The sequence below is a fragment of the Euprymna scolopes genome, chromosome 1 (assembly GCF_053919585.1).
Source record: "Euprymna scolopes isolate OS-2025 chromosome 1, ASM5391958v1, whole genome shotgun sequence".
Classification (NCBI taxonomy): Eukaryota; Metazoa; Mollusca; class Cephalopoda; order Sepiida; family Sepiolidae; genus Euprymna; species Euprymna scolopes.
In genome coordinates, this window is record NC_136482.1 from 21,446,296 (window position 1) to 21,471,255 (window position 24,960).

Below are 24,960 nucleotides of genomic sequence, written 5' to 3' on the forward strand. Positions count from 1 at the left end.
AAACTTTTATATTTATATTTATTTTATATATATAAACTTTTTTATTTATATTTATTTTATATATAAATATGACCTATATATATATATATATATATATATATATATATATATATATATATATATACAAACTTTTGCAACTACTACTATATATTGGCTCTATAATATGATAATAAATATGAAATCTGCATGAATTAAAATATATTAAAGCGTATTTTAACGCCCGAATCACGACGGGAAGGGGAGCACAACTATATATTGGGTACAATATAATAATCAATAGAGCATTGGTTCTATAATCATAAATATGAAATCTGCATACATTAAACTATCACATTTGAACGTATCTTACAAGTGGACAAAGTAGGGGGCCCTTCTAGTTAAGTTATAAAAATTTTTCATTTCAAGATCATTATCCGATGAGGCGATGAACGTCTGTAAGCTTACTGAATTTTGTATGTCAATAAGAGACGTCAGCAACTCAAAGTATTTGATTTGGGCTCGACCAATGCTTTTGTATAAACATACATTCACCACTCGTATGAAGCGTTCTCATGTGCTACCTACCCAAGGCAAGTACAATGGTATTTTAACATTTTAATTCTGTAGCTGTTGTTTTTATTTATTTATTTTTTTTTTTTTTTTAAACGCAGAAGATTGTAAGTGATGTTCCACCACGTCTCCTCTCAGTGCAGTATCAAATAGTCTAGCGTTATCGCTGTAGATGTCAGTCGGTACGCCATGTGTGTTGGTGAATTTGATCAAAGCTTGGACGAATGCGGTCGTAGACATGTCTTCCACAAACTCTCCATGGATCGCCCTCATATTCAGGCAAGTGAAGATCAATATTTATATCTTTTTTTTTTTTCATCTTGTTTAACTCACAAATGACCAATGTAATCTTTTCACGCTTGTTGAGATGGCTTTATAAAGTTAATCCTGTGTTTTGGCAGATTCGTGATTTTTGGGTATTTGAATGCCAGGTTGTTAACTCTTTTGCATATGAAGCACTTTGACAGTACCTTCTTTACTGCCTGCCTTGCTTGGGGCACCCAAAATCCAGAGAGCCTCAACTTAGAGTTGTCCCTATGCTAAGATGCTTGCATTTGTTATCTTTGATCATTAGTTCCGTTAAGAGGTGATATTTGCCTAATAAAATTGGATGGATCAATTCATACTCATAAATTGAAGTTTGAGCTATCCTGCCATATCTTATTATCATTTCTATTACATCAAAGAATAGGTTGAGATCTTTAATAAGCTCAGATAGGCTTCTATTGGGGTCTTTAAGGTACGCGATTTCCATCTGGAAGATTTACTGTTGTATAGTTTTGAAAAGATGTATCCTTGCACGGTATTCAGGGTCCGGGGTTGGATGTTTTAATGAATTTTTGAATTTAAATACAAATGCTGTAGACTTTATCAGCTTTGACAACTTCATTCATTTGTCATTTGACAAATCATTCATAAGGTGTAATTGGTTCCACCTTAAAGTCTTCCGAGTTACGTCCCCTGCGTATGAACTTTTCATCGTCTAGTTTATAACATCTAAGAAAAATACAATTTTACCCGATTTTCTGTAAAAATTACTTTTAACTATAAATAACTTTCTACTCGATGAATTTTCGTAATTTTGGGATACATTAATATTTTCGACACGACAATTAAGAATATAATATTGTTTTTGCTTAAAACGACATATTAAAATAAACGATCTGTCGACTTTATCTTAACAAATTTAATTTTGTATGATGAAAAGTGCAGGAATAAATTTCTAAGGAGTAAAAACAAAACTTTGTGAAACCGACTTCCACTTCTCTATCAACTTAAACCAAAAACTCATAAAAAGCACCTGATACCCTATGGATAACTATCCATCATTATAAGGCGAAGGATCAAGAGTAAGTGGAGTAATCCTGGGAAAGGAGTGGAGCCTCCCCTATGCTTTAGTGTAGTACCTAACGAAAAGGGAGCCTTTAGATTGCCCTCGACTCTGGTCATCTGTTTTATTTACATATAATTCTGTATAATATAACATCATTATTAACCGTAGTTACTTAGGATCGTTATCTCAAAAAATTACTAAAATAATTCTTTCAAATGTGTGTGATTATCCAAACTGGACACTTCTCTGACTTCGAAACAGAAGATTGCGAGTTCGAGTCTCGTCGTGGTCGACAACGTACTTTTTTTTCTTTTTTTTAATGTTTCATGACGTGTTATAAACTGCCACAGAATATTCACTTGTCATCATCCTGGTATCATTGATTTTAAACCTGATGCAAATATATATATTCCTAAATCACACAAGGGTGAATATTCTGTGGCAGTAAAAACGTGTTTTGCAAAGCCACTCTGCCGAATCCATTGTAATACGCTTTATCTATTTCGTCACAACATTAAATTGTAATGACCTACGAAACTTTGAAAAAAATGCTTTCGACCACGACGAGACTCGAACTCGCAATCTTCTGATTCGAAGTCAGACGCCTTATCCATTAGGCCACGCGGCCACTTGCTTTACTTCTAGTTTTGTTGTTTTATATTTTGTTGTTTTCTAAATATATAGGTCATTTTCATGTCAGGCAGAAATGGGTGAAGAAGCGTGTTCCTAAGCAAACAGGCTTTATAAAACACGCCTTCATTGTCAACGGGGGGGAAAAGTAGATCTGTGACGATCTTATCATTCAACGGTGACATCGCAGCGATAATAAGTTAAAGAAAAGAAATGTCCGGTTTGTGTAAAAATGCAATTATGAGGCGCTACTAAATCACGTGTTTTAAAGACATCACTCCGTACAACAATCCTCGATAACTACAGGGCACTTTTGAACTTCTTTGAATGGATAAATTTCAGAGTATATTTAACTGCAGTTAACAGAAGAAAGGTGGGGGAAAACAACCACATCGAATAAAAAAACAAAACAAAACAAAACAAAAAATAAAAAAAACATCTATAATATAAATCTCACCTGTCTGTTTAAATGTATGTATGTATGTATGTATGTATGCATGTATGTATGTATGTATGTATGTATGTATGTATGTATGTATGTATGTGTGTGTATGTATGTATGTATGTCTAAAACTTTTGACAGAAGTGACGAATTTTCACAAGATCGGTATCGTTGGTAAGCTTGACCGTTCGGACGAGAAATATCGAAAAATTGACTAAAAACATTAATTCCTCCACTCTCAATTGGCCACTTTTCTACAGGGAGGGGTCGATTTTTTTTTCGTCGATATTTTCGAAAGTCATCCCCCCTCTTTTCGATTGACTAGCCTTAATTAATGCCTACGCCACTTCCGCTTTGGCGATGGGCGCAACAGCAAAGACATCACATTTTTTTCAAGTTCTTTTTCTCCTTCACAGTACGGGATCGAGCCTGCCTGCCTACTACCACTTTTTTTTTTTTTGCTTAACACACACCTCCAAATACCCAGACAACGCCAGGCACACAGGCTAGTATATAATAAAGCAACAAAACAAAACAAACATATAATAAAACAACAAAACAAAACAAAATAAATATATAATAATAAATAAATAAATGCTACCGCAGCCAATAAAAGTTGCTTTGTGACCCACCTGGATTTGTTTGTGTTTTTAAGTATTTTTTGTTTTATTACACGTTTAATTCTTTTTGGAAGCAGCAGCAACAACGAACGGTAATTCTTTTTTTGGGACGCCAGCACGCCAGCACGCCAGCACGCCAAGGCGCCAAAATGTACGCCAGGACGCCAGATTTCATTTCATCATAAAAACAACTTGTTATAGGAAAAAAAAAGCAACTTATTTTTACATTTTTATCTAGCGAATAAATATAAAATGATATATGAAAAAACACGTTTATTATTTTTTTAAATCCAACAACACTAGCTTTTTTGATAAATCTTTGTTTGGCGTATCACTAAAATATTTTTTCTAAAGAATAAAATTGGATAAAGTTTATTTTTACAAGAATCAAAAAATATAAAATAAATAAATAAGGAGACTCATCAGATTCGGTTCAAACACACTGATCGGGAGGAAGCGCCGTTCTACGCAAGCGCAGAGGGACCTCTCTTTTAGTCAGAGTAATAATAAAAAATCATAAAATAGAAGATAGCAGAGAAAACCACACGAACTCGTAGTTGATCATCAAATTATATAAAAAAAATTTTACGACCACGACGAGACTCGAACTCGCAATCTTCTGATTCGAAGTCAGACGCCTTATCCATTAGGCCACGCGACCACCATCCACAAATACTTTATCATCCTTCATATTTTCATAATTTTCTAAATATGTAGGTCATTTTCATGTCAGTTGGAAACAAAAGTATAGAAATGTGTTAGACTTGATAAGCAGAGAAATTTGGTAAAAAACATGTTTTCACTGTCAGCAGCAGAAGAAAAAAATCAACAGTGATCGTGTCTAGTATTGAGCGGTGATATTACAGCAGTAATGAACACATTGAATTACGCTAGCAAGATGAATAGTTTGAATGAAAGAAATGTCCAGTTTGAGTCAAAATGCAATTCAGTAGAATCGTTAAAAAATTTTATAGCCATTTTTAGATCTTCTTTAGTTAAATATATTTGGTTCTTGACTAGAATTCACTCTATATTGGAGGAAAAAAAAACAAAAACAAAACAAAGCTGTATAATGTACATACTCGTGATTAAAAGAAGAAAAAAAAAAGAAATCATATTTAATGTGAATTCGTAGGTAGCATAACATAAACCTTGCAAGTTTAAATTATGTTAAATTATCTACGTTTGTTTTTTTAGATTATTTTCAAAATGTCGGACAAGACAGCCGTTCTTCCGTTACGCATAGTGTTTTATTTGAGAACTCAATCCTCTATAACTATGTTGCAGGGGCGAAAGGCGTTGTGAAGGTACGAATCGACCGTACAAATAATAAAGTAGACACAAGGGCAAAAAAAAAAAAAAAAAAAAAAAAAAATATATATATATATATATATATCTCATTAAGATCCGTGAGCTGAAAAATGACGTCATCGCTGAGGTCCTAGCAAGCAAGATCTATTGAATAGTCAGACTGTCGATAATGAATAATAATAAAAAAAATTACAAAAAAGCAGTAGAAAAAGAACATAATATTTTGAAAATATTAAAAAAAAAAAAGAATTCAAAACAGAAAAGTTGTGCGTTTATGCGTTAAAAATAATCAAACATTTCGTTGTTTCATGGATTTTAAAGACTAAAATACTTTTATAACTTACTTATAAAATCCATTTAAAATGAAGAAAAGAAAGTAACACGATTCGATTTATAATAAAACTGAACTTAATTCAATATATATATATATATAAAATATTGCATGTAAAATTATGTACGTTCGAAGCAGAAAACAACCAAATGTTGCAAAAAAATATGAATTTAGGCAAAACACGTATTAAACAATCAACTTAAAATTAAACGATAAATATTTCTAAAATTAAAACGAACCACAATAAATATTTTTCAAACAGAACAACATTTTTTTAATATCATAACAAACAATATTTTTTAAAGCAATACGAACGACGATATTTTTATTTTAAATCCAAATGAACTACAATTTTTATTAAAAAAATCAAAAGAAATTGGTTAATTGTAGGTACTGACCATTTCATACCTTCGAAAAAGTTCCAGCAAAAACCTAACAGCCAGCCATGGTTTTCTCCAGAATGTGCTGCTGCCATTGCGCACAGAAATCACTTTTTCCACTGCTTCCAACGTAATAGATGTATGGAAACTAAAGCCGCTTTCAGGACTGCCAGCAACCATTGTAAGAAAGTAATAAAGAACGCAAGAGAGTTGTATGCTCAGTCCATCATGTCCAAAGTAGCTGAGCAGCGGCTTGGTTCCCACCCGTTTTGGCAAATAGCAAACAGAATCCTGAACAGAAGCGTGTGCTCTATCCCAACTATGATCAATGGACTTGAGTTAATCTCGTCAGCATCAGACAAAGCCAAACTCTTTGCCAAGATCTTTGCAGCTAATTCTACCCTTTGCGACCAAGGCCGCCAACCCCCAATATTTCCTCCTGTATCAGAAAACACACTATGTGATATACATATATCTGTACGTGATGTTGCCAAGCTAATCAAAAACCTTGATTCCAGTAAAGCAACCGGCCCTGACGGTATTCCAATCATAGTACTCAAAAAACTTCAACCAGAACTAGCACCCACACTCACAAAACTGTTTAAACGTTGTCTTAAGGAGAATTGCTCCCCATCACCCTGGAAAATCTCATCAGTATGCCCTGTATTTAAGAATTCAGGTGATCGTTCATCCCCTTCTCAGTACAGGCCAATAAGTCTCCTGTGCGTCATGAGTAAGTTGCTGGAATCTGTGTTAAATACAGAAGTAATCAACCATCTCAGCAAAAATAACCTTCTTAGTGACACGCAATACGGTTTCCGTTCTGATCTAGATCTACAGCAGATGTACTTACAGTTATATCTCATAGGATTAGCGAATCTCTCGACAGAGGCAACCTTTCTAGGGCAATTGCTCTTGACATATCAAAGGCCTTTGATAGGGTATGGCATAAAGGTTTACTTCACAAGATCTCCAGCTATGGTATAGCTGGAAATGTCTTCTCAATCATTAAATCATTTCTCTCTGATAGGTTCCTAAGAGTAGTAGTTGATGGGCAAAAATCAAAAGCTCACAGTATTAATGCTGGTGTCCCTCAGGGGTCCATCCTGGGCCCAACTCTTTTCCTGATCTTCCAAATCACATCCTTACATCATTCATAGACATTTTTGCTGACAACACTACTATCTATGGTAGCACATCTAAAACAGTAAACGACCAAATTCTCTCCGATTCTCTCTCCTCTGATCTTGATCACGTTGTAAAATGGGGAAAGGAGTGGCTGGTTACTTTTAATGCACCTAAAATCAAGCTTCTATCTTTACATCATCAACGTTCTGATCCACATCTGGCATCAATTAAAATGAATGGCTCTCGTCTTGGGGAGGCCTCAAGTTTTGACAGGCTTCTGGACTTGACCTTTACTCCTGATCTTAAATGGAATACGTACATCAAATCTGTTGCCAAGGCTGCTGGAAAAATGTTGGGATCCTTCAATCGATCCAGTAGATATCTCACTGCTGATGCAATTCTCTATCTATATAAGAGCCAGATACGTCCAAGGATGAAATACTGTTGCCATACATGGACAGGAGCTGCTAGAAAAGACTTGTCCTGCCTTGATAGGGTTCAAAATAGACTTCGTGGCCTGGTGGGAGATGTCCTTTTCCTTTCGCTGCAACCTCTATCTCACAGAAGAGATGTTGCGAGTTTGTCTCTGCTGTATCGTTATTTTCATGGAAAGTGTTCGACTGAGCTTCAATCTATAGCCCCCCCCCTCGCCAAACTTTCACAAGAAACACTCGTCTAGCTGAAAACCCTATCAATAATTCCCCCCCACTCTTTATCTGTGCCTAAACCTAAACATAGATTCCATGATTAAAGCTTCTTTCTTAGAACTGAACGCCTGTGGAATTCTTCCGTTTTCCTGCTTTCCAGCCGTCTATGATATGGTTGTCTTCAAGTCCAACGTGAACAAGTTTCTGATGAGCCGTTCCACTTAAGTTAACAAATTTACCGAACTTCCATTACTATCGATTATTATATTGTCCTTTTGACTACTCTACACTCTTTAACCCTTATCCTTGAGTGGCCTATCGGCCTTGATAAGTGGTGATGCCTATGTAAAAACAACAAACAATATTAAAAAATTAAAACGAACAGTAGAATTTTTTTCTAAATCAAAACAACGAACAATATTTTTTAAATCAAAGCGAACAACAATATTAAAAAAAAAATCCAAACGAACAACAATGAATTTTAAAAATCAAAACGAATAACAATATTAAAAAAAAATCAAAACGAACAACAATATTTTTAAAATAAAAAGGAACAATGTTTTTAAAGCATCAAAGCGCACAACAAAATTTGTAAAAAATCCAAACGAACAAAATACATTTAATAAATCAACACGAACAACAATATTCTTAAAAAATGAAAACGAACAAGAATATTTTTCTAAAATCAAAACTAACAACAATATTTTAAAAAATCAAAACGAACAACAATATTTTCCAAAAATCAAAACAAACAAGATGTTTTTAATATAAGAACGAACAACAATATTTTTTAAAAATCAAAACGAAAAACGATATTTTGTACAAATCCAAACGAACAACAATATCTTTTTAAATCAAAACGAACAATATTATTTAAAAATAAAAATGGATAACAATATTTTTTTTTAAATCCAAGCGAGCAACAATATTTAAAAAAATCTAGACGAACAACAATATTATAAAAAAGTCAAAACGAACAAAATATTTATAAAAATCGAAGCGAATAACGATATATTTAAAAAAAATCAAAACTAACAACAATTTTTTTTGTAAAATCAAAACAAACAACATTTTTAAAAAATTAAAACGAACAATAAAAGTTGTATGAAATTAAAACAAGCAACAATATTAAAAAAAAATCCAATCGAACCACAATATTCTTTGAAAGTCAAAACAAAGAACAGTACATTTAAAAAAATAAAAACGAAACAATACAAAACCAAAACGAACAAGAATATTTTAAAAATCAAAACGGACAACGATATTTTTGAAAAATCAAAACAAGCAACAGTATTTTTTAAAAATTAAAATGAACAATAACATATTTTTAAAAATCCAAACGAACAACAATATTTTTTAAAATCAAATCGAACAACAATATTATTTTAAAATTAAAACAAATAATAATATTTTTTAGAAATCAAAGCAAAAACAATATTTAAAAAAATAAAAACGAACAACAACAATATTTAAAAAAATCACAACTAACAACAATATTTTTAAAAAGCAAAACGAATAACAGTACATTTACAAAATAAAAACGAACATCAATATTTAAAAAAATGAAAACGAACGATATTTTTTAATTAACACCAACAAAAAACAACTCTTAAAACGAAAGCGAACGATAAATTGGTTTATCTGAAAAACAGACAATAAGTTAACAAACAAAAAAGAAAAACAAATAAATTGCATTAAAAAATTACTAGTGCAGTAGGTGTATCAGAAGCAACCATTAAAATGATAATAAAAACTTTAATAATTCAACTTACTATCTTTCGAAGCTACTTGAAAAATGTAATTCAAATCCTAATTTTTTGGAATTAAAGGAGCAAAGACCAAATTAAAAAAAAATAATAGGTTTAATAGCAAATTATACAATATTTGTTTTTTTTAATCGGTTTTCATTTAAAAAGATTTAAAGAAAATCAACGTATTTTAACTTAAAATATATGCATATATAAATGGGGGGGGGGGAGTTGAATTAAAAAAAAACCCTTGTCTCGAATATTATATTCAGTTTATTGGAAATAGCATAACATTCCACATTGAACCTGAAAATATCATAAAAATTGAACTAATAGAAAAATTTTGATAGATTTTTAAAGTGAAAAAATTGAAAAAAAAAAAATTAACTTGTAAAATTCAATTGATTTCATTACATAAACAAAATGGCTGCACGAAGGAGCGCCGGCACTTTGTAAACACTGTTTTTAAAAAAATAAAAAAATAATATTTCTATTATTTTTTTAACGACTTCAATAGTTTATTTTGGAAGTATATTCCATAAAGAAAATAAACAACCCACTTTAAAAGGAGAAATTACGAGTTTTTTTTTTTAAATATTTTATTCACAGTTTTTTGTTAGGGGTGTCAAATTCCCCCCAAATTCTGACACGCCTACTAGTGCAGATATATCTCAAACATTATATTACAAAAATCGGGTCTGTTTTACAATCCACATAGGTTCGAAAAACAAAATGGTAAAACAACATATTTAACAAATAAATGTTATTTTAATAATTTATTTATTGCGGACTATTATCCCCACCTGTTTAGTTGTTGCTTCACGATGTTTCCGCCAACTATTGCTCTGGCCTTCGTCAGGTGGTAACTCCGATTCTCCTAACTGTATCATCAGCAATTATTGCCTTCCGTAGTTGTTGTCGTCTCACCACGTTTCGGCCAAGTAAACCTTTGGTCGGTTTTGGGTAAGATTGAAACCGCTATCTTCAGACAATGCTCAACTGGAACCTGAAAACCTGGTCAGACGACAACAACTATGGAAGACAGTAATTGCTGAGGATGCAGTTAGGAGATTTGGAGTTCCTATCCCGTCACGGTTACAACCTAACGAAGGCCAAAGCAATAGTTGGCCGAAACGTCGTGAAACGACAACTAATAAAGATGAGAATAATAGTAGCAATAAATAAATTAATTAATAATACTCATCTCAATAATAAATTCCAATTAAATAATATATATGTTATTTTAGTTACATCTATCCAAATGAAACGGCTGACAAAAACAACATCAAAAATGGTTCAAAATTGGAAAAAATAAACAAAATAGAAATCCACCCAATAATTATCACCATGACACTTCCTGTTATTTGGTGGATTTGTTTTAGTATTTTATTAAAAAAAAAAATGTTTTTGCTTTCGAATTTTAACTATTTTTATCAGTATTTTTTTAAAATGTACTTTTATTTTTTTTTTTTCCGAGTTTAAACCATTTTTGACGCTTCGAAGACAGCGTTTTTTCGTTTCGATTTGACTGTTTACTTTAGCAGCTCGACACAGGCTCTTTTTCTAAGTGAATAAAAGCTTTAGATTCCGTTAAAACACACAAAACTTATCAAAGTAGGTGGAAGAGTAACATATCTTGCCTTTGGTAACATATATTTAAGTTATTGACCGTTTGTTTTCGTTTGTTGGCTTATTTGCTACCCCCCCTACGAAAACGATTTTGTCATTGAACGTTATCTGCTTCATATTGTTTCTTGGAAGTGGGACACGTGATTAGATTAGTAGAACCAGATACTATGACATCACCTGGTTATATGATTAATATTATTAATTTTAATATGATTATTACAGACGATAGTGACTGAAGGCGCTAGAGTTGTTGCAGGTGTAAGCTAGAGTCGCTGAAAGCTGTAGAAGCTGGTGTGACAAGCTGTAAAGGAGAGTTCCAGGAGGCAGCAATTCGCACACAGGTACTTTGTGATTCGCATAATTAGTTTGTTGAGTAGTCCTGAAAAGGGCTGTTTGAGTACTGCTGCTGGTTTGCTGTAAAAGCCGCTGACTTTATGGAGCGCCGTTACTGAATCTACTACCAGTGATTGGTGTCACTAAACAATGAATTACTATAATTAATTTCACACCATATTACTTACAGCTAAAAGTGTCTTCGGTGTTTATTAACTGTATTTTAATTTAATTTCGAAATAAAAATCCTTTGTTTTTAGTTTAGTTTGTGAAAGATGAAGTTTTTGTGTTTCCTTTTTGTTATTTGAAAACATCCGTTGCTATTTTTTTTTTTTTGCACACGTGGTCATAGAGTGTTTCCAGGAATGTCAGGTTTCAGCTGAAAGCGTGTTTTTGTTTAAAACATGCGAGTGGTTAGCTGACAAACCACGACAACTACAATAAACACGATGTCAATTTTATGTCATACAGATATTTATTATTGCGTACAAAAGTAATATTTAATATTTTGATAAAAACAAATATGCATATTTTTTTTCAAATTTAAAATTTAATTTTGTAGTAAGTTGGGAATAAAAGCAGGCGGTCAGCGGCTTTGAAAAAATAACCTAATACTATTATTACTTGTGACGATATTTCTCTTTTGCCTCTTATGTGCTATTCCAGTTCTTTTTTCCGCACTTTCTTCATTACCTTCAACTGCTGACGCGCGCGCGCACACACATATACATACATACATACATACATACATACATGATGATTGCAACGTCTTGTCAGACGAGTGCCACTCCCTCAGACACTTAAAGTCCATGAGCCCCAAAATGACTTCCATCGCCACAGGACCATTTTAATAGACAAATGCTTGAGGGAGTATCTATACACAGATGAGTTTACAGAGTCTTAGCTTTGTACAAAAAAGTCTCTGTCTCGGTTCAAAATGTTGAGATCCAGCAACAAGCAAGAGCAAGATAGCCAGCAACAAGTTAAACTGCAGATCAGCTTAATGCGGGTACTGGTCTCTCGCTTTATGTTTTTTTTAAATCAGAGATTTGCTTCTCCTAGAAAGGCTGCCTTCATCACGGCTTATGGGAGCTCTCTCCAACCCAACACACACATACATACACGCAAACACACACGGTGCTAGTTGGCTGTTGACCCCGAAAAAGGGTTCATTCACCCTTTAGAAGGTCTTGTTTTTAATCCTTCTGGGAGACTAGCCACCCTCCTCACCAAACAAGTCTGTTGGGGGAACCAGTTTAGTCGCCGGTGACCCGACCATGAGGCAGGTAGTACTGGGTTACATGGTACTAGTAGCATATGAGATGACCTGACATAATATATACATATATACATACATACGGTCTCATGTATGATATGAAAAGAAACCGGAATCTTAGGGAGATATCAATCATACCAGTTATCATAGGTGCCACAGGATGAAAAAGAACCTGAAGTCCTACCTAACTAATATTCCTGGTGAACCAAGTGCAAAAGAGATCCAGACAATTGCACTTAAGGGAACAACGAGGATACTAAAAAGAGCTCTCGGTTGGTTTCAATAAAAAGCAGAGCAGTGTTGGCAGCTGGTTATGCTGCCTCATACCCAGCATTACAATCTTCAAAGAAAGAAAATGAAAACAACACACACACACACACACACACACACACACACACACACACACACACACACACACACACACACACACAGAGGATAACAATGACATTTAGAGAAACTGTGACAGACAGAAGTGTAATGGTGACACTACATAAAAAGAAGTGCGAGGATGGGGTGATAAAAATGTGAAGTGAGAGAGGACGAAAATAATAGACAGACACAAAGTAAGAGATGGGCGACTTGCTGATTAAATTGCAAATGACGGTTAATAATAAGAAAATGATATACCCCCCCACACACAAATCAATCAAAAATTACGAAAATTCATCGAGTAGAAAAACTGCTATTACGTTTTCAGTAAAATAAATCTTTCGCTATAAGGCTAAAGTGATGTCTTTAAAACACGTGATTTAGTGGCGCCTCATAATTGCATTTGTACACAAACCGGACATTTCTTTTCTTTAACTTATTATCGCTGTGCGATGTCACCGTTGAATGATAAGATCGTCACAGATCTACTTTTCCCCCCCGTTGACAATGAAGGCGTGTTTTATAAAGCCTGTTTGCCTAGGAACACGCTTCTTCCTTCACCCATTACTGCCTGACATGAAAGTGACCTATATATTTAGAAAACAACAAAATATAAAACAACAAAACTAGAAGTAAAGCAAGTGGCCGCGTGGCCTAATGGATAAGGCGTCTGACTTCGAATCAGAAGATTGCGAGTTCGAGTCTCGTCGTGGTCGAATTTAATTTTTGAAGTTAAATTTCGTTCAAATAAGGGCTACATATTAATCCCATTCTGGTGTCAATGTTGTTTGGTTTTTATAACTTAACTAGAAAGCCCCCCCCCTCCGTTGTATGCACATTTATATAGTGAATCCTAGTATACATGAAACGCGAAATATTCTGTGTAGCTTTATTGCCATATATATATTATAACTTACTATACTTACTATATATATATATATATATATATATATATATATATATATATATATATATATATATATATATACTAGCAAAAGTACCCGTCGTTGACTGGGTTCAAAAACAGCCTAAAAATGGCTATAAGATTTTTAACGGTTCTACTGAATTGCATTTTGACCCAAACTGGACATTTCTTTCATTCAAACTATTCATCTTGCTAGCGTAGTTCAATGTGTTCATTACTGCTGTAATATCACCGCTCAATACTAGACACGATCACTGTTGATTTTTTTCTTCTGCTGCTGACAGTGAAGACATGTTTTTTACCAAATTTCTCTGCTTATCAAGTCTAACACATTTCTATACTTTTGTTTCCAACTGACATGAAAATGACCTACATATTTAGAAAATTATGAAAATATGAAGGATGATAAAGTATTCGTGGATGGTGGCCGCGTGGCCTAATGGATAAGGCGTCTGACTTCGAATCAGAAGATTGCGAGTTCGAGTCTCGTCGTGGTCGTAAATTTGTTTTAAAAATTAATTTGATGATCAACTACGAGTTCGTGTGGTTTTCTCTGCTATCTTCTATTTTATGATTTTTTATTATTACTCTGACTAAAAGAGAGGTCCCTCTGCGCTTGCGTAGAACGGCGCTTCCACCCGATCAGTGTGTTTGAACCGAATCTGATGAGTCTCCTTATTTATTTATTTTATATTTTTTGATTCTTGTAAAAATAAACTTTATCCAATTTTATTCTTTAGAAAAAATATTTAAGTGATACGCCAAGCAGAGATTTATCAAAAAAGCTAGTGTTGTTGGATTTTAAAAAATAGTAAACGTGTTTTTTCATATATCATTTTATATTTATTCGCTAGATAAAAATGTAAAAATAAGTTGCATTTTTTCTATAAAAAGTTGTTTTTATGATGTAATGAAATCTGGCGCCCTGGCGTACATTTTTGCGTGCTGGCGTGCTGGCGTCCTAAAAAAGAATTACCGTTCGTTGTTGCTACTGCTTTCAAAAAGAATTAAACGTTTGAGGTGTAATAAAACAAAAAATACTTAAAAACACAAACAACAAATCCAGGTAGGTCACAAAGCAACTTTTATTATTATCATTATTTTTTTTTATTCGTTGTGGTTGTTTTCCTCATCTTTCTTCTGTTAACTGCCGTTAAATGTACTCTGAAATTTATCCATTCAAAGAAGTTCAAAAGTGCCCTGTAGTTATCGAGGATTGTTGTACGGAGTGATGTCTTTAAAACACGTGGTTTAGTGGCGCCTCATAATTGCATTTGTACACAAACCGGACATTTCTTTTCTTTAACTTATTATCGCTGTGCGATGTCACCGTTGAATGATAAGATCGTCACAGATCTACTTTTCCCCCCCGTTGACAATGAAGGCGTGTTTTATAAAGCCTGTTTGCCTAGGAACACGCTTCTTCCTTCACCCATTACTGCCTGACATGAAAGTGACCTATATATTTAGAAAACAACAAAATATAAAACAACAAAACTAGAAGTAAAGCAAGTGGCCGCGTGGCCTAATGGATAAGGCGTCTGACTTCGAATCAGAAGATTGCGAGTTCGAGTCTCGTCGTGGTCGAAAGCATACTTTTATTTTCCAAAACTGCCACAGAATATTCACTTGTCATCATCCTGGTATCATTGATTTTAAACCTGGTGTAAATATATATATTCCTAAATCACACAAAATTATTCAGATGTTTGCGAAAAGCAAGATCAAATAAGCGAGGAGAAGGGGAGACATAAATAAATTTCAATTTTTCATTTTGATTTAAAAAATATTGTTCGTTTTGATTAAAAGATATTGTTCGTTTTGATTAAAAAATATTGTTCGTTTTGATTTTAAAAATATTGTTTGTTTTCATTAAAAAATATTGCTCGTTTTGATTAAATAATATTCTTCGTTTTCATTAAAAATATTGTTCGTTTTAATTTTAAAAATATTGTTCGTTTTCATTAAAAAAATATTGCTCGTTTTAATTTTAAAAATATTGTTCGTTTTGATTAAAAAATATTGCTCGTTTTAATTTAAAAAATATTGTCTGTTTTCATTTAAAATATTCTTCGTTTTGATTTTTTTAAACATGTTGTTCATTTTGATTTAAAAATATTGTTCTTTTTGATTTAAAAAATGTTGTTCGTTTTGATTTTAAAAATATTGTTTGTTTTGATTAAAAATATTGTTTGTTTTGATTAAAAATATATATAAAATGTTATTAAAATATTTTTTCATAAAATTTGATTTTCTTATTTAAAAATAAAACTACTTGATCAATTTACATGACTTTTGGAATTTGATATTTTCGTTACATATCATACATATTTTTCTTTATTCTTGTTTTTACTATGGGAGAATTCTGTACAAGAACCTTTATTTGTTGTATATTTGTCTTTATCCTTATAAGGTGTTAACTATATAACACATCCACAAACATCCGAATAATTTTGTGTGATTTAGGAATATATATATTTGCATCAGGTTTAAAATCAATGATACCAGGATGATGACAAGTGAATATTCTGTGGCAGTTTATAACACGCCATGAAACATTAAAAAAAAGAAAAAAAAGTACGTTGTCGACCACGACGAGACTCGAACTCGCAATCTTCTGATTCGAAGTCAGAGAAGTGTCCAGTTTGGATAATCACACACATTTGAAAGAATTATTTTAGTAATTTTTTGAGATAACAATCCTAAGTAACTACGGTTAATAATGATGTTATATGATACAGAATTTTATGTAAATAAAACAGATGACCATAGTCGAGGGCAATCTAAAGGCTCCCTTTTCGTTAGGTACTACACTAAAGCATAGGGGAGGCTCCACTCCTTTCCCAGGATTACTCCACTTACTCTTGATCCTTCGCCTTATAATGATGGATAGTTATCCATAGGGTATCAGGTGCTTTTTATGAGTTTTTGGTTTAAGTTGATAGAGAAGTGGAAGTAGGTTTCACAAAGTTTTGTTTTTACTCCTTAGAAATTTATTCCTGCACTTTTCATCATACAAAATTAAATTTGTTAAGATAAAGTCGACAGATCGTTTATTTTAATATGTCGTTTTAAGCAAAAACAATATTATATTCTTAATTGTCGTGTCGAAAATATTAATGTATCCCAAAATTACGAAAATTCATCGAGTAGAAAGTTATTTATAGTTAAAAGTAATTTTTACAGAAAATCGGGTAAAATTGTATTTTTCTTAGATGTTATAAACTAGACGATGAAAAGTTCATACGCAGGGGACGTAACTCGGAAGACTTTAAGGTGGAACCAATTACACCTTATGAATGATTTGTCAAATGACAAATGAATGAAGTTGTCAAAGCTGATAAAGTCTACAGCATTTGTATTTAAATTCAAAAATTCATTAAAACATCATAATGATCCAACCCTGGACCCAGACCACTGTGCAAGGATACATCTTTTCAAAACTATACAACAGTAAATCTTCTAGATGGAAATCGCGTACCTTAAAGACCCCAATAGAAGCCTATCTGAGCTTATTAAAGATCTCAACCTATTCTTTGATGCAATAGAAATGATAATAAGATATGGCAGGATAGCTCAAACTTCAATTTATGAGTATGAATTGATCCATCCAATTTTATTAGGCAAATATCACCTCTTAACGGAACTAGTGATCAAAGATAACAAATGCAAGCATCTTAGCATAGCATACTCTAAGTGTAGGCTCTCTGGATTTGGGGTGCCCCAAGCAAGGCAGGCAGTAAAGAAGGTACTGTCAAAGTGCTTCATATGCAAAAGAGTTAACAACCTGGCATTCAAATACCCAAAAATCACGAATCTGCCAAAACACAGGATTAACTTTATAAAGCCATCTCAACAAACGTGAAAAGATTACATTGGTCATTTTGAGTCAAACAAGATGAAAAATGCAAAAAACAAAAAAGATGTAAATATTGATCTTCACATGCCTGAATATGAGGGCGATCCACGGAGAGTTTGTGGAAGACATGTCTACGACCGCATTCGTCCAAGCTTTGATCAAATTCACCAACACACATGGCGTACCGACTGACATCTACAGCGATAACGCTAGATTATTTGATATTGCACTGAGAGGAGACGTGGTGGAACATCACTTACAATCTTCTGCGTTTGGAAAAAACAACAACAAAAAACAAAAAAGAAAAACAAAAAAAAAAACAGCTACAGAATGAAAATGTTAAAATACCATTGTACTTGCCTTGGGTCGGTAGCACATGAGAACGCTTCATATGGGTGGTGAATGTATGTTTATAGAAAAGCATTGGTCGAGCCCAAATCAAATACTTTGAGTTGCTGACGTCTCTTATTGACATACAAAATTCAGTAAACTTACAGACGTTTATCGGATAATGATCTTCAAATAACCCCAATTGTTTTTTGTATCGTAATGTCAACAGTGGATTCGTTGTAAGATCTAAGGCCTCAGATGCAATGGGAACTGACCCACCAACGACGACTAATCTCACAGAGGCTTTTGAAGAGCGTGAAAGAATCTTGGAAAACTTTTGAGAAATGTGGTATGAAGACTTGGTCTCAGAGAAAGCTGCAAATATCTGCACCAAATAAAATTTTCTAATAAGATCAAATTAAACGATGTGATCCTTATAAAGAATCCAGCAAAATTGGCAACTTGGAAGGATAATAGAACTTTTCCGAGGAGATGATAAAAAAAGTAAGAGTAAGATCGACTGACACAAACCGATTCCATAAAACAACTGTATCCACTGGAATTATTCCTCATGCACGACTACCACAGATCCTGGACTTAAATAGAGTAAATAAATATATCCAACTCAACTACTGAAGAACCAGTCACTGATGATGGTCACTTTCAGTCTATGTTCCGTTGATTTCTTTATAAGATTGATGATATTGTCAGATATTTTGTACCTCCTCAATTATTCATGTTTGGAAGATTCGGTCATAGGCATTCTTATTGATTCATGCCAAATTTTTATTTTTCTGTTTGATTATTATGTAATTTCTAAGAGTTTTTAAACGAATTGTCACTAACGATTGCTCACTGACAAAAACAGTTAGTGTTCACTGGAGTCTGAGTGACAACAACTCTCTCTCCAGATTTCCAGTATTCTCCACATCTTTGGCTAAGCATTGCAAATGGTTTTGTGTCATCGTAACAGTTGTATACTACTCGTCACGCTGGGAATTGGGTGGGAGTAAACCTTAACAAGGTTCTAGTATTAGTCACACCCTTTCGGTGGAATTCTGGTCAATACTTTCTCTCCTTGATCTTTGCATCTTCCTTAACCCTTCATAGCCATTTTGTGTGTTATTAGCCAAAGTTGGTACCATTACAGTGTGTGTGCGTGTGTGTGTGTGTGTGTGTGTGTGTGTGTGTATGCATTTTGATGAGGTGAGACAGTTTATAGGATTTCTTGCAGTTTCAATTCACAAAGGATCACGTGGCGTTCTTTCCATGTTTTTTTAAAATTTTATTTCTATGGCAACTTTTATGTGGCTGATTAGCACTCATTGTTTATGTTGGTTGGTTTTCAGCATTCCAGTGTTTTCCTTAAGATGTCAGTTGTCGTCATCGTTGTCGTCCGTTGTATAGTTTCAGCCTTCTCTTTGAATTCAACTTCTCTATTTTTTCCCCAGTTTTTCGTGACCGTTGGTAACTTGACTTTTTCATGGTCCATGTAAGTTCTCTGGCCAGTTCCATGTATTATTATTATTATTATTATTATTATTATTATTATTATTATTATTATTATTAATTTTTAAAAACAATTTGTTGTTGCTGTGGTGTTAGTTGTTGAATAATTGATGAGAGAGACACAGTAACAATTAAATAAATATTAATCAACAAAAATTCAGTACTATCCACCTTTTTCGATAACTTTTGCAGATGAATTTGCGTTATTGAAACAGCCGCTTACCATTGATTTCTCGTTGGCAGCGATCATTGATTTTCACTGGAATTTGGATGGGAAACAAGCCTCCTGGGGGCCCCAATCCTTTTGCACTCTCTCCTTGGTCTTTTCATTTTCCTTGACCCTTCTCGATTATTGTGTGTGGCATCAGCTTATGGTCACACACACACACACACACACACACACACACACACACACACACACACACACACACACACTCTCTCTCTCTCTCTCTCTCTCACTCACACACACACACACACACACATGCACGCACGTACGCACGCACGCACATACACACAGTTAGGGGGGAAGGCACGGGCGCAGAGGGCTTTCATGATTCAATGTGATATTCCTTTGTGTTTTAGATCTGTAGAAGTTCCTGTATGCCTTGTTTGCGCCTGTAGATCACGTGTGTTAGTCTCTACATTCAAGGGTTTTCCTTAACATTTCAGTTGTTTTCATTACTGTTATCCGTTGTATTTTCTCAGCCATCCATCTTTTTTCAAAGTTTTTCGATATTGTTGCTAGCGCGCATATTATTAGTGGTGTTATTTTGACTTTTTTTCATTTTTCATATCCCTTTCAGGTCTCTGGCCAGTTCAGTGTATTTGATCCGCTTCTTGATTTTCATTCTGTGGTCTGCTGGAACGACAAAATCTACAATCTGATTTTTTCCTTCTTTGCTAGGATTTTGTGACTTTCATTTTCAAATACTGCTGTCAGTTTGTGTTTGTACCATTTGTCTGGGTGTTCAAGATTCAGTTGTCCCGCCTTCCCCACTTCATTGTGCCTATTCTTCTATTCTTTTTTTTTTTTTGGCTAGTTTGCTGCATTCACTTATTATATGGTTTATTATTTCGTCTATTTGTTCACAGAGTCCGCATTTGCTGTTTTATTATGTCTTATCGACCCTTGCTTTGATATAGATGGTTCTAATTGCTTTATCTTGTGCGACTGTCATTAGAGATTCAGTTGCGCTGTTTTGGTTTCCTTTTTGTGGCTATGTCCAAATTTTTTCGTTAGTCTCATCTTTTGTCATCCTTATGAAACGTCCGTGTAGCTGTTTCTTTTCCCATTTTTTCTTTTCTCGTCTTATCTCTCGTTTCTTTTGTTTCCGTCTTGTTTATTTTTTTCAGTGTCCTTTGCTGCTTTAATTATTCTTTCGGTGTTCTGCATTAAGTGTTTGTCTTATTTTTTTTATTCATTTACACAGTTTTCTATAGAAACCAGCCTTCTTCAACCGTATTTCCTTTACACATCGGTCGGTCAGTATCACCTTCGGGTGTAGTGCATTGTGCATGGTCATGAGTTTCTTGGCCTCCTGGTCGAGATATCGCAGTTCTTCTTTAGTCCAACCTATAAACGGTTCGAAGTAATTATATTTCTACTATATAGTTTGGTTTTGCGTTGTTTTGTTCTTTTGAGGTATTCCTTTCCAATTTTCTTTTTCATTTCTGTTGCTTTGATGGTGTCTTCTTCCAGAGCTTCCAAATATTTGTAGTTGATAACTGTTTGGTTGAGTAATATCATACCTTCCATTGCTTCCAGTTTTCCCCTTCTCATGGTCAGTAGTGCGCACTTTCCTTACTGATTTCTATTCCTATTTCTGGCTAAAGATTCTGGTTGTGTTTATTAACATCTCTACTTCCTTCTTGGTTTTTGCAAACAGCTTCAGGTCATCCATGTACACTAGGTAGTTTATTCTTTTTATCTGTATTAATGAACTTGTATCCGACTTGTTATTTTCTTAGTAAGAGGCATCATGGATATGATGAACAATTGTGCTGATAGACAATCATCTTGGATTATACCTCTTTGCATTTTAATCACAGTTGTCGTTATTATTATTATTATTATTATTATTATTATTATTATTATTATCATTATTATTATTATCATTATTATTATTATCATTATTATTATTATTGGCTCACATGGAACTTTCACACAAGTCAACAAACGATCTGATTGTAAACCTGTGGTATTCTCTGGAAGCTGAGTGACAACAAGTCTCCCCAGACGTCCAGCTCTCTCCACCTCCTTCGATAGCATTTGCAAATGAATCTGCATCATCGCAACAGCCGCTTACCATTGATTTCTCGCTGGTAGTGGTCATTTGTTTATACTGGAATTTGAGTGGCACTCAGCCTCCCCAAGGTCCCAGTTCTCTTTGCGCTTGTCCAACTGAGGTCTGGTTGGCGCTCGCTCCTCGGTCTTTCAGTCCTTATTGACCCTTCTCGGCCCTTTGGTATCATTTTTTTTGGGGGGGGGGGATCGGTCATGAAACAATGGGGGGAATGCATGATGGGGGATGTAGAACTTGTAAATATGCAGTTTCGGTGTTCTTCATTCCCTGTAACGCTTATTCGTTATATTGTCTTGTATTATTCTCCGCATTCAAGGGTGTTCCTTAATATTTCAGTCGTTTTCATTATGGCTAGTCGTTGTACTTTTGCAGTTATTCCTCTGATTCCAATTTCTGATATTCTTTTTTCGAAGTTTTTCGGGATTGTTCCTAGTGCTCCTACTATTATCGGTACTATTTGGACTTTCTTCATCATCCAAATCTCTTTTAACTCTCTGGCTAGCTCTGTGTATTTGCTTCGTTTCTCCTTTTCTTTCATACTCACCCTGTGATCAGCTGGGACAGCAAAGTCTATGATTTGACAGGATTTTTCTTTCTTGTTAATTATTACGACATCTGGTCTTCTTACTTGAATGGGGTTGTCCGTCTGTATGTCCATGTCCCATAGGATTTTGTGGTTCTCGTTTTCGAGTGCTGTTGCAGGTTGTACCACTTGTATGTATGCTCAAAATGCAGTCGTTTACACAGTTCCCAGTGTACCACCCTCCCCACTTGGTCATGCTTGTTTTTGTATTCCTTTTGGGCAAGTTTGCTTCATTCGCTTACTATATGGTTTATCGTTTCGTCTCTTTGTCCACAGAGTCTGCATTTGCTGCCTTCTTGTGTTTTATCGATCCTTGCTTTGATATGGTTGGTTCTTATCGAGTTATCTTGTGCTGCAGTTATTAGAGATTCAGTTTCTCGGTTTATACGTCCTTTTCGCATCCATGTCCAGATGTTTTCGTTATTCTCATCTTTTGTCATTCTAATGAATCTTCCGTGGAGTTGTTTCTCTTCCCACTTCTCTTTTCTCGTTTTGTCGTTTGTCTCTCTGTTTTCTGTTTTTTTTTTCAGTGTCTCTCGCTTTATTATTATTATTATTATTATTATTATTATTATTATTATTATTATTTAAATTATTTTTTGGAAATGTTTTTACTTAATAGGATTCCTTACACGAGTCATTATCAGTGATTGCTCACTGACAATAACCAGTCATATTTCCTGGACTCTGAGTGACAAGAAGTATTTCCAGATTTACAGTACTCTTTGTCTCTTTCATTATCCATTGTAAATCACTTTTCATTATCACAAAACCCGTTTACCATTTATTCATCGTTAAAAGAGATCCTTAGCTGTCTCTTGAATTTAATAAGTTAATCCATTCCATGCCTGATACTCCGCGTTATTCTAATAGAGGTCTGGATGGTGTTGTTTCTCCTCGATCTCTCCAGCTTTTTCTTTAGACTCCTTTTAGGACTAGTCTGGAATATAGAGGAACTCTAATCCTGGACGATTATTATTAGTATTCACTAGGAATTCTCACATTACAGGTCATCATCATTGATAATAACCGGTGATGTTTCCTGGAATCTGAGTGATAACAAGCCTCCCTAGATTTTCAGTACTTTCCACCGCATTCTATAACCATTGAAAATGACTTTGTGTTATCGCAACAGCCGCTTATCATTGAGTTTAATGAAGTTTTTGTCGCAATAAGCTTTCACAATGTCTCAGTACTTTTCGCACTCATCTGGTTCCCTCCTCAGTCCTTGCATCTTCCCTGACCTTTCACGATTATTTTATGTGTTATCACACAGCCAAATAATGTAATGGTTTAAAGGAAATCTACAAAAATTTTTTTCCTACAATCTGTTAAGTAATAAATCGCGTTTAACAGTTTTCCAGACTGAGCTCCAATCTATGGTCCCCCCTCGCCAAACTTTCACGAGAAACACCCGTCTAGCAGAAAATACTATCAATAATCTCCCCCACTCTTTATCTGCGCCTAAACCTAAACGTAGATTCTAAGAAAAAAGCTTCTTTCTTTAGAACTATGCACGCCTATGGAATTGTCTTCAGTTTCCCTACTTTCCAGCTGACTATAATATGGTTGTCTTCAAGTCTAACGTAAACAAGTTTACCGAATTTCCATTACTAACAATTACTTTATTGTCCAATTGTCTACTGTACACTCTTTAACCCTTATCTTCGAGTGGTCGCTTGGCCTTGATAAGGAGTGATGTCTTTGTAAAAAAAAAAGCTCCTTAACAGGTTTCTTTTCATTTCCTTCATATTAACGCGAGAGGGCGAAAGAACAATTTTCCTATTATTAAAAACATATTTAAAAAATAACGAGCAACGTTGCCAGAGTGACGACCGTAGATTACAATTATGACGAAATTAAACTTAAAAATATCTTTCGACCACGACGAGACTCGAACTCGCAATCTTCTGATTCGAAGTCAGACGCCTTATCCATTAGGCCACGCGGCCGCCTTGATACTATGGTGAATAGCTTTTATATGTCACGCAGTTATAAGTGAGTCATAGCCTCATGAGGCGTAGAAATGGAATGAAAGAAAATGCAGTACCGAGTTCGTTTAGATGGACGCGTCTTTATTACCAGGGTGAAATTAGAGAGAAAGAAAAAGAAAGCAATATAAAGAAGAAAAAAATAAAACAAAAACAGGTTATCTTCACGATTACTGTATCCACTTAACTTCCTGTTGCTCTTCCCCATTCTGCGAATGAATTTTTTAAAAATAATTACATTTTTATTAAGAAGAGCTCTTCTAAACATGAGACGAGGGGGTCTCCCTTTACTTATTCTTAAAATTATTAATTAATATTAATAATGAGCAACCGAAAGTGAAGACATCCGAAAAACAAATCAACAAAAAGGCCGGCACACGAATCTGGAGATTTAAACGTGTTCGGTTCAAATTTAGAAATTAATTTTTCGAGTTCATAATTGAAACGGATCTACACGTGCTTGATTATAATAACCATTAACGCAGGTCCACTCTCCCAGGCTTTACCTTCTCCTTTCCCTCATCCTCAAAGCCACTAGAATCTAAGCCATTGAATGAACTGTTCTCTGTTGACATCATTGTACAGTCTTGTGTCTCTTGAAGTTCTAGGATGTCCACACTAAAAGGCTTTGGCTTCCCATCAGTTGAGAAGGGGGCAGTTTATTGCTAATCGTTTGTGGCGTTCCTACCGGAGAATACTAACGGGTCTGTCCAGCCATTTCCTTTTGCAGGTCA

The 24,960-nt window shown here is 34.3% G+C and overlaps 6 non-coding genes across 6 annotated transcripts; 3 read left to right on the forward strand and 3 right to left on the reverse strand.

The window, feature by feature from the left end:
• Positions 1-2,437: 2,437 nt before the first annotated feature.
• Trnar-ucg (transfer RNA arginine (anticodon UCG)) lies at positions 2,438-2,510 on the reverse strand. Its single transcript has one exon. It is a non-coding gene; the product is annotated as a tRNA-Arg (tRNA).
• Positions 2,511-4,162: 1,652 nt separating this feature from the next.
• Trnar-ucg (transfer RNA arginine (anticodon UCG)) lies at positions 4,163-4,235 on the reverse strand. Its single transcript has one exon. It is a non-coding gene; the product is annotated as a tRNA-Arg (tRNA).
• Positions 4,236-13,369: 9,134 nt separating this feature from the next.
• Positions 13,370-13,442, forward strand: Trnar-ucg (transfer RNA arginine (anticodon UCG)). Its single transcript has one exon. It is a non-coding gene; the product is annotated as a tRNA-Arg (tRNA).
• Positions 13,443-14,076: 634 nt separating this feature from the next.
• Trnar-ucg (transfer RNA arginine (anticodon UCG)) lies at positions 14,077-14,149 on the forward strand. The gene has a single exon. It is a non-coding gene; the product is annotated as a tRNA-Arg (tRNA).
• A 1,016-nt stretch (positions 14,150-15,165) lies between these two features.
• On the forward strand, positions 15,166-15,238 carry Trnar-ucg (transfer RNA arginine (anticodon UCG)). Its single transcript has one exon. It is a non-coding gene; the product is annotated as a tRNA-Arg (tRNA).
• Positions 15,239-24,114: 8,876 nt separating this feature from the next.
• Trnar-ucg (transfer RNA arginine (anticodon UCG)) lies at positions 24,115-24,187 on the reverse strand. The gene has a single exon. It is a non-coding gene; the product is annotated as a tRNA-Arg (tRNA).
• Positions 24,188-24,960: the final 773 nt, after the last annotated feature.